At 38.0% G+C, this 11,059-nt stretch overlaps 1 pseudogene; it reads right to left on the bottom strand.

Moving 5' to 3' along the window:
• Positions 1–671: 671 nt before the first annotated feature.
• The window catches only part of LOC104676450, a 54,861-nt pseudogene continuing 44,473 nt past the window's right edge, over positions 672–11,059 (bottom strand).

Here is an 11,059-nt window from a genome sequence, read left to right as displayed (position 1 = left end):
GTATCTTAACTGATAAAATGAACATGTCTTAGCTTAATATAAATCTTCAAAGACAGTCACATTCCAAAAAATATCCAGTCTTTCTTGGAATGACTTTTTATAATTTCCTAAACTTAGGATTGGTATATTTAACTGTAGACAAAAGAGATGCTTCTTTGCCACAGAACACACAGAGGAGATTCTTCAAAAAGGTATACCTTATTCTACAGCAATTGCTTTATTTTTCTAATCTGCAAGTTTGTAATTTATTAAAAAAAACCTTCATTTTATATTAAACTGAGATTTCTGATCCACTATTCTAAGTTTAAAAACTACATTTTGTTCTGCATCACATCACAATAAAGCAATTACTTATGCATTTCAATCAATATTAAGAAAACAAATCAAAGGCACATATTAGACTTAACAGATGCAGGCAGAATGCAAGGGCAGAACAAATACACTGTATAAACATCTTCAAACTCAAATATACATTGGTTTCGTGTGAAAGTTTCACACAGTGGCAACAACAAACAGAATGAACATGTAAACAAGAAAATAGGATACCGTCTTATAACAGTACCATGAAGAAGCCTTGGATCAGAGTTTGCCAAATGTACTATCTTGAGATGTTTTAAGACAAACAGCTTTTCACATTTATGCAGCACTGTTCAGAAATAAACACATTTTCGCTATTGTTTTTGTTTGAAGAGAGGCTGGTGAAATGACTGAAGCTTGATTTGTAGTTGTTCTGTAATCTTCTTGTCCAGAGCCTTGTGGTGGGGAAGGGAGTGGGGTTTCAGGAGTTCAAATGTGGTCTGTATGAACCATTGTGTGCATGGGACCTAAAAGTACAGTTTGTCCAATCAATGGATCTTGAGATAAATGTGGATGTATTGGATGATGGAGGTGACTACTACCATTGGAAGCCCCATCTAACATTTCCTGAAGTAGGTGGACAATTGAAGTCATCCCCAAAAGTTTTTTAAATAAACTGTATTTGCTCAATCATTTGCCAAATGATGCACGGCATTGCAGGCAGCAGCAGAAACAACGCTCCAAACCTCCCCCAGGGAGCCATACTGCGTGCGGATCATTGATGTAGTTCTCCAAACCCATCCACTCTTGGAATTGCATGTTTTTAATGTTTATTGGATCTGTGTAGCCCATTTCAGTGTAACCCTTTTGCATCTGAGCCAAAAAATACAATTGCCTTTTGGATTTCTTGAAATGGTTGAACCAGCTCATCTAGAACTCGATTGATTACACTGCTAATCTCAACTTCACAGCTGTTGCAGTGAATAATATAGTTGTTTCCCAAAAGCAAAATATCTTTATACATCATGGATCTCTTTATAGCTCCAGGCAGTTAAGTGTTCCCCTGCATGAGATCTCAACAGTGCCACCTTATCATCCAATGGTAACTGACAGAAGGCAGTAATATATTTAGCCCATTCCACCAAAACTAAGAGCTGCTGTTTCAGAAATTCACAGACATCACCAACACTTTCAATTTTTTATTTCATTTTATTTTTTTTTTAACATGTATGTCAGTACTTGCCCCAAGGCTTGAGACTGAGATCTGGCAAGACAGAACTTCAGCTTGTGCCAGTGTGTTAATGGAGGGGATATTGCTGCCATCACATGTGCTTCTTCTGGTGCTTATTCTATTGCATTCATTATACACAACTTCTTTTTTCATTCCTGCTCTAAAACACTTTTTTAATCGACAGTATATACATTGATTCCTTTTGGCCTTGTCAACAAAACATTGCCGATGGAACCTGCAAGAATAAACGTGACTCTTGCATATGCTGCATCTGAAGAAGCCCTTGCACCCACCACAGCTCAATGCCCCACAGTGTTTTCCTGTTGCCTCAATCTTCATATAGCACATAGACAGATGAGACTCTAGTCTGGGCATTCATATTTGTCCTCTCTGGGGCAGAAGTACCTGCAAGGAGCCACTCCCCAAGCTCTGGAGCTGCAGTCACTGTCCTGCATTCGCCTCATCTCCCTGCAGCAGGTCCCTTCCATCCACCTCAACCGCGATGTCTGACACCACACTTTGACAATTATTTTTCAACTGATTTACAGATTTAATATAATTCCAGTAGAAATCCAAGTGAGTTATCCTATGCATATTAGCAATAGTCCAAAGTACATCATAGAACTAACTGTGAAACACAACACTATAAAACTCCCAGAAGAAAACGTAGGCAAAAACGTGTGATTTTTGTTTAGCTGATGTGATGTTAAATATAAAACTGAAGTCACAGTCTATGAAAGAAAAAGAGATGATGTGAAGGTTATTGAAGTTGAAATATTTTGCTATGTGATAGTCACTGTAATGACAATTAAGAGGCTAGTCACACCCTGGTAGAAAAAAAATTGTAAAACATATAAAGAATTTGTATAAAAATATACAAAATACTTTTGTAACTCAAGAATAAAAATAAATAATGCAATTGAAAAATAGACAAAATGTCTAATCAGACACTTCACAAGTTAATATATACAGATGGCAAACAGGTATAAGAAACTGTTCCACATCACGTGCCATGATAGAATTGCATATTAAAACTGCAACAATAAGATAGCACTACATATCTATTACGATGAGTGTAACCCAAAAATATGATAATACCAAATTCTGGGAATAAATCAAAGCAATAGGAAATCTCTTTCATTACTGATAAGAATGCAAATGGTACAGTTATCTTGGAAGACAGTTTGACAATTTCTTACAAAGCTACATATAGTCTTATAATAGGATCCTGTAATTGTGCACATAGATATTAGCCAAATTAACTTCAAAACTTATGTTCAAACAAAAACCTGCACGTAAATGCTTATAGAAACTTTATTCATAATCCCAAAAAACTTCAAGTAACTAAAAGCTACAATAGATGAATAAATAATCAGACTCCAATATAGCCATTCAATGAAATATCATTCAGTGGTCAAAATAAGTAATCTACATTTCCTTTACGTTCTTTATGACTTGATAAATATAAAGGAAATGAAAATGTACACTGCTAAGTGTGTTAGTCTGTTTTCACCCTGCTGATAAAGACATAACCAAGACTGAGTAATTTATAAAGAAAAAAAGGTTTAATGGACTCCACAGTTCCACATTGCTGAGGAAGGCACACAATCATGGCAGAAGGCAAAAGGCACATCTTAGGTGGCAGCAAGATAAGAGAGAATGAGAGAGCCAAGCAAAAGGGGAAACACCTTAGAAAACATCAAATCTCATGAGACTTAACACTACCATGAGAACAGTATGCAGGAAAACATCCCGATGATGCAATTATCTCCCACTCAGTCCCTCCCACAACATGTGGGAGTTACGGGAGCTACCATTTAAGATGAGATTTGGGTAGGGACAAACCTCTAAAAAAATATTTGGGTAGCCAAACCATATCATTCTGCCCCACCCCCCCAAATCTCATGTCTTCACATTTTGAAATCAATCATGCCTCCCTAACAGTCCCCCAAAATCTTAATTCATTTCACCATAAACTCAAAACTCCACACTCCAAAGTCTCATCTGAGACAAGGCAATTCCCTTCCACCTATGACCCTGTGAAATCAAAAGCTTCCAAGATACAATGAGGTACAGGCATTGATTGGATAAATACACCCATTCCAAATAGGAGAAATTGGCCAAAACGAAGGGGCTAAAAGTCCCATGCAAGTCTGAAATCCAGTGGAGCAGTAAAATGTTAATGCTCCAAAATGATCTCCTTTGACTTCATGTCTCACATCCAGGCAAGATGTGGGTTCCCATGGTCTTGGGCAGCTGAGCCTCTGTGGCTTTGTAGGCTCCCCTCCTGGCTCCTTTCAGGCTTGCATTGTCTGTGGCTTTTCCAGGCACACAGTGCAAGTTATAGGTGGATTTACCATTCTTGGGTCTGGAGGATGGTGGCCCACTTCTCACTGCTCCACTAGGCAGTGCCCCAGCGGGGACTCTGTGTGGGGGCTTCAACCTTACATTTCCCTTCAGCACTGCCCTAGCAGAAGTTCTCCATGATGGTCCTGCCCTTGCAGCAAAATTTTGCCCGGACATCCAGGATTTTCCATACATCTTCTGAAATCTAGGTGGAAGTTTCCAAAATTCAATTCTTGACTGCTGTGCACCCACAGGCTCCACACCACATAGAAACTGCTAAGGCTTGAGGATTGCACCCTCTGAAGCCATGGTCCAAGCTGTACCTTACTCTCTTTTAGCCATGGCTGTAGCAGCTGGAATGCAGGGCACCAAGCGGCCACTGCACAGAGCAGGGGGACCCTGGGCCCAGCCCATGAAGCTTTTTTTTTTTTTTTTTTTTTTGCTTTTTTTTTTTTTTCTCCTAGGCCTCTGGGTCTGCCATGGGAGAAGCTGCCAGAAAAGTCCCTGACATACCCTGCAAACATTTTTCCCATTGTATTAGTGATTAACATTTGGCTCCTTGTTGCTTATGCAAATTTCTGCAGCCAGCTTGAATTTCTCCTTAGAAAATGGATTTTTCTTTTCTATTATATTGTCAGGCTGAAAATTCTGAACTTTTACCTTCCAAAGGGTACCTGGCACTGTGTACCCTTTTAAAACTGAATGTTTTTAGCAACACCCAACTCACCTGTTCAACCCTTTGCTGGTTAGAAATTTCTTCCACCATATGCCCTAAATTATCTCCTTCAAGTTCAAAGTTTCACAAATCTCTAAGGCAAGGGCAAAATGCTGCCATTCTCTTTACTAAAACATAGCAAGAGTCAACTTTACTTCAATCTGCAACGAGTTCCTCATCTCCATCTGAGATTGCCTCAGCCTGGATTTCATTGTCCATATCATTATCGGCATTTCGGTCAAAGCAATTTCACAAGTCTCTAGGAAGTTCCAAACTTTCCCACATTATCCTGTCTTTTTCAGATCCCTCCAAACTGTTCCAACCTCTGCCTGTTATCCATTTCCAAAGTCACTTTCACATTTTTGGGTATCTTGATAGTAGCACCCCACTCCTGACACCAATTTACTGTATTAGTCCGTTTTCACACTGATGATAAAGATATACCTGAAACTGGGTAATTTATAAAAGAGGTTTAATGGACATACAGTTCCACGTGGCTGGGGATGCCTCACAATCATGGTGAAAGGTGAAAGTCACATCTTACCTGGCAGCAGACAAGAGAGAATGAGAGAGCCAAGCAAAAGGGGAAATCTCATAAAAACATCAGATCTCATGAGACTTATTTACTACCACTAGAAGAGTATGGGGGAAACCCTCCCCATGATTTAATTGTCTCCCACCAGGTCTCTCCCACAACATGTGGGAATTATGGGAGCTACAATTCAAGATGAGATTTGGATGGGGACACAGTGAAACCATATCACTAAGGGACAGAAGCTAGTCTGAAAATCTTGCATACTTTTTGATTTCAATTGCATGATATTGTGGGAAAAGCAAATCTATATACAGTTAAAAGATTGGTAGTTATCAGGAATTATGAGAATGAGAGTAGGATTGATTAAGAGGTATAAGGATTTTTAAGGCAGTAACAATAGTGTATCTGGTCCTATAATTGTGGATACCTGGCACTGTGTATTTGATAATACACCTAAAATTTTACAAAACAGAAAATAAACAATAATGTGTGCAAATTTTAAAAAATCATTTAGGAGACCCAGAGATCCCAAGAAGGAATGCAGACTGTAATAATAGAATCTAACTGTATTGCAAATGTATGAAAAATACCTTAGCGATGGGCTTGGGAGAACAAACTGCTGACCTAAGTAACTTGAAAATGAGTGAGGCCTATGAGACCAAATACAAAAGGAACTTCACATAAACACTGTACTATAGTTGATAATAGTGTGTCCAATGAAAGTGTGTGGGTAAACAATTTGGAGATATATATATATATATATATATATATATATATATATATATATCAGTATGAAATACTTAAAATATGTATGGAACTGAAAACAGTAAATGGATGTGACAGATAATGGGAAGCTTGTTTCTTACCAATGGTATGGGAATTTACAGCTTAGTACGATGAGAAATTTAAAAAGATCCATGTGGCAATAAATTAAAGTTGAAGACATAAAAAAATCATGTTAATATAGAGACATATGTCTACATGTAGAAATGTTTATAGACATGAGTATATACATGTGTTAGCTTATACACATCTATTTTCTTGCTCTGATAGCTGAGAATGAATAAAAGAAAGAAGCAGAAATGACTCTTAGTTCTTGATTTTTACTACTATTCTTCATTAAAAGGAACCAGTGCTGCTTGGCAAAATTGCTGATTCTGGACCCGGGGCAGGATTTATACAAGATGAGCCTGGACTGAATGGAAAGCCAGAGAAAATGTGCATAATCAGATGTGTAATGAGTGAGGAGAATAAAACATCAAATCTTTAAAAATTTTCAGAGCTTGATTAACCACTGAAAGCAAATATGATTGCTTTAAGCCCTGCACCCTTCCTAATGATTAACACACACACACACAATCAAATACAAAAGCAAAAGCAAGTGTTTCCTTAGTATAAATAGAAAGCAAATTAATTTTCAAGTAATAGAGAACAATTTAATTTGAAAATGTGACGCCTGGTCATTTTTGTAATAATTCTGTAATAAACATATTTCTGGAGCACTCGCTAATCTGTTTAATCCATGTTGTGGAGCAAGGATAATCATGGACACACTATTTTTGATCTTATAAAGCAATGAACAAATGCATGCAAAGGCCACTACTAATGATACCACCTTAAACCGTAGGTACTTTACTAAAACTACAGCAATCACATCTCCTTTTTAAGTTTCTAATACTCTAGATGCAAATAAGTGAAAAGCCTCTAAATGACATAGGTCCAAAAGTCTCTATCATTACAGATATAATTAAACGTTAAAATGCACGAGAATAGATGAAATTTTCTCATTTTCAATCATCCAAACTTAAGAAGATTCTTTATTTCATAAATGTCCTTATCCAGTTAACTGGTATAATGCTATGAAACGTAAATACAGAAGACCCCTTCACTGCATTTTTGCTTTCCTCAGTTTCAGTCACCCACAGTCAAATACGGTGAGAAAATATTAAATGGACAATTCCAGAAGTAAACTGTATAAGTTTTAAATTGGGCACCATTCTGAGTAGCATGATGAAATCTCATACCCTGACATGTGAATCCTTCCTTTGTCCAATACATCCATGGTATATATGCTACCTGCCCATAAGTCACTTAGCCATCTCGATTATCAGATCAACTGTGGCAGTATCACAGTGCTTGCATTCAAGTAGTTCCTATTGTACTTCATCATAGTCTCAAAGTGCAAGAAAAACGATGCCAGCAATTTGGCTATGCCAAAGAGAGGCCATAAGGTGCTTAAAGTACATAAAGTTGAAAGTGAAAGTTCTCAACTCAATTAAAAAAAAAAGGAAAAAGGTTGTACTTTTTGCTAAGATGTAGGGTAAAAATAAATATTCTATTTGTGAAATTGAGAAGGAGGAAAAAATTATGTTAGTTTTGCTGTCACACCTCAAACTGCAAAAGTTACAGCCACAATGTGTGACAAGTGTTTAGTTAAGAAGGAAAAGGCAGTACATTTGGGAATGGAAGATATGAACAGAAAAGTGTTCTGATTTATGGCAATCAGGTTCATTACCATCTGTGGTTTCATGCATCCCGTGGGGGTCTTAGAACATTTATTTCAAGGGCAAGGGCTATTCTAAGGAGCAAAGATCTGATAGAAGATTAAACATTATTCTATAAAATGTCAATTTCTCTCGTAAATTACCTAAAACAGAAAAGCCCCAAACACAATGCTATTAATTTTATGATGGGTTTGCTGACTGGAGGTAATTCACTGGTATTAAATATGCATTTTATGTTCTCTTATTCATTCTAATGAAATATTTTACATATTATTTTCATGAGCAAATTTTCATATTTTGGTTGTTCACTTTTAATAAGTAATTAATTTGATCATGTTCAATAATTTTATATTTTTTTAATTCACCCACTATGAAAAATATGATAGACATTTCATACTCTATATACAGAGACAGAATAATTTGAATATTTGATAGGATAAATCTATTAAAATACAGTATATATAATAATAATTCTAGATAACAAAGAAGAAAAGTCCTTAGCTGGCAGACAAGTTTGAGCAGAAATTCCAGTACTGAGATATATAAAAAAAGATTCTTTATTTCATAAATTTCCTTATTTTGGACATTTTCAAAACATGAAAATTTGTAGGAAAAAAAGGAGAAAGATTGAGTTAAAGATAGAGAGAAAGAAAGAGACTGTTTGGAGGGTGTGCCAATATAAATTCCCCAGACAGAAATCCACATTTTAGTATAACCTTTAAAAATTCATCAGGATATCTATTATCTATTTGTAGGAAACAAACAACAATGCCAACAACAAACACACACATTTTCAATAAGTTAATCTAAGTTTTGTATTTCAGCTTTTTATAAAAAATTAAAATAAACTGAAAATGTATACTAAAGTTAAAGTACAACCAATGTATTCTCTCTAAAAACATGAAGAAAAAATTGTTATCCCTTTATCAGATGAAAAAGTTTTAAAACCTGGTAGTTATGATCTTAATTAATACAAGTGATGAATGAAAGACTTCAGTTAGCAATAAACAGTAGAAGTGAGAGGTGGTCATTTATAATACCACCTCTAGACAGTCCAACATCATCTGAGTTATACCAAAAGCCATTAAAACAATTTTATTGGACATGAAATGTCAAGGAAAAAGAAAAGGAGAGCCAATACTTTGACAGCAAACCAACTAAATATAGAGAGTTCATAACAACCAATCTACCAAATACATAGAGAATCCATAACACGTGCGCAGCTCAATTGAGCACTGGAATTCTTTATATTTTTTAAGAATTCTTGGATCCAGTTGCAGTGCTGCTAGTGGCCAGAATACCAACTAAAATTTATAAAAAAATAAATTTTTGTGGGCAACAGGAATCTAGGTTTGGATAAGGCTAAAACACGCAGGAAATTAACGTAATAGATGGCATCATTCAAGATAATTTCTGGTTATTCATGGATTATCAGTGGACATATATACTCAATTGCTTATTCAAAGTTATTACTGAGTGCCTACCATAGAATAATTTTTCTTCAGGGCTCATTCGTCTAGGCACTGGAACATAGTGCTTTCCCACAATTTGCTTTTGTATCCAAACAATGAAATATAATATTACAGTTAAATAAAATTTATCCTTTAAATACAACAAATAAGGCAGAGCAAGATGGCCGAATAGGAACAGCTCCAGTCTCCAACTCCCAGCGCAAGCGACACTGAAGACCGGTGATTTCTGCATTTTCAACTGAGGTACTGGGGACATCTCACTAGGGAGTGCTGGACAATCAGTGCTGGTCAGCTGCTGCAGCCTGACCAGCAAGAGCTGAAGCAGGGTGAGGCATCACCTCACCTGGGAAGTGCAAGGGGGAAGGGAATCCCTTTTCCTAGCCAGGGGAACTGAGACACACAACACCTGGAAAATCCGGTAACTCCCACCCCAATACCACGCTTTAAGCAACGGGCACACCAGAAGAATATATCCCTCACCTGGCTGGGAGGGTCCCACGCCCACGGAGCCTCCCTCATTGTTAACACAGCAGTCTGCGGTGATCTAACCCCAAGGCAGCAGCGAGGCTGGGGGAGGGGCGCCCGCCATTGCTGAGGCTTAAGTAGGTAAACAAAGCCGCTGGGAAGCTTGAACTGGGTGGAGCTCACAGCAGCTCAAGGAAACCTGCCTGTCTCTATAGACTCCACCTCTGGGGGCAGGGCTCAGCTAAAAAACAACATGGGAAACAGCAGAGGCCTGAGCAGATGCAAACGACTCTGTCTGACAGCTTTGAAGAGAGCAGTGGATCTCCCAACACAGAGGTTGAGATCTGAGAACGGACAGACTGCCTGCTCAAGTGGGTCACTGACCACTGAGTAGCCTAACTGGGAGACATCCCCCACTAGGGGCAGTCTGACACCCCACACCTCACAGGGTGGAGTACACCCCTGAGAGGAAGCTTCCAAAGTAAGAATCAGACAGGTACACTTGCTGTTCAGCAATATTCTATCTTCTGCAACCTCTGCTGCTGATACCCAGGCAAACAGCATCTGGAGTGGACCTCAAGCAATCTCCAACAGACCTATAGCTGAGGGTCCTGACTGTCAGAAGGAAAACTATCAAACAGGAAGGACACCTATACCAAAACCCCATCAGTACGTCACCATCATCAAAGACCAGAGACAGATAAAACCACAAAGATGGGGAAAAAGCAGGGCAGAAAAGCTGGAAATTCAAAAAATAAGAGCGCATCTCCCCCTGCAAAGGAGCGCAGCCCATCACCAGCAATGGATCGAAGCTGGTCAGAGAATGACTTTGACGAGATGAGAGAAGAAGGCTTCAGTCCATCAAACTTCTCAGAGCTAAAGGAGGAATTATGTACCCAGTGCAAAGAAACTAAAAATCTTGAAAAAAGAGTGGAAGAATTGACAGCTAGACTAATTAATGCAGAGAAGGTCATAAATGAAATGATAGAAATGAAAACCATGACACGAGAAATACGTGACAAATGCACAAGCTTCAGTATCCGACTTGATCAACTGGAAGAAAGAGTATCAGCGATTGAGGATCAAATGAATGAAATGAAGCGAGAAGAGAAACCAAAAGAAAAAAGAAGAAAAACAAATGAACAAAGCCTACAAAAGTATGGGATTATGTAAAAAGACCAAATCTATGTCTGATTGGGGTGCCTGAAAGTGAGGGGGAAAATGGAATCAAGTTGGAAAACACTCTTCAGGATATCATCCAGGAGAACTTCCCCAACCTAGTAGGGCAGGCCAACATTCAAATTCAGGAAATACAGAGAACACCACAAAGATACTCCTCCAGAAGAGCAACTCCAAGACACATAATTGCCAGATTCACCAAAGTTGAAATGAAGGAAAAAATCTTAAGGGCAGCCAGAGAGAAAGGTCGGGTTACCCACAAAGGGAAGCCCATCAGACTAACAGCAGATCTCTCGGCAGAAACTCTACAAGCCA

This window comes from Rhinopithecus roxellana, chromosome 18 (assembly GCF_007565055.1).
Source record: "Rhinopithecus roxellana isolate Shanxi Qingling chromosome 18, ASM756505v1, whole genome shotgun sequence".
In the NCBI taxonomy this organism is placed as follows: domain Eukaryota; kingdom Metazoa; phylum Chordata; class Mammalia; order Primates; family Cercopithecidae; genus Rhinopithecus; species Rhinopithecus roxellana.
Note: the sequence above shows the minus strand (reverse complement) of the source record. Positions and strands in the feature narration are given on the sequence as shown.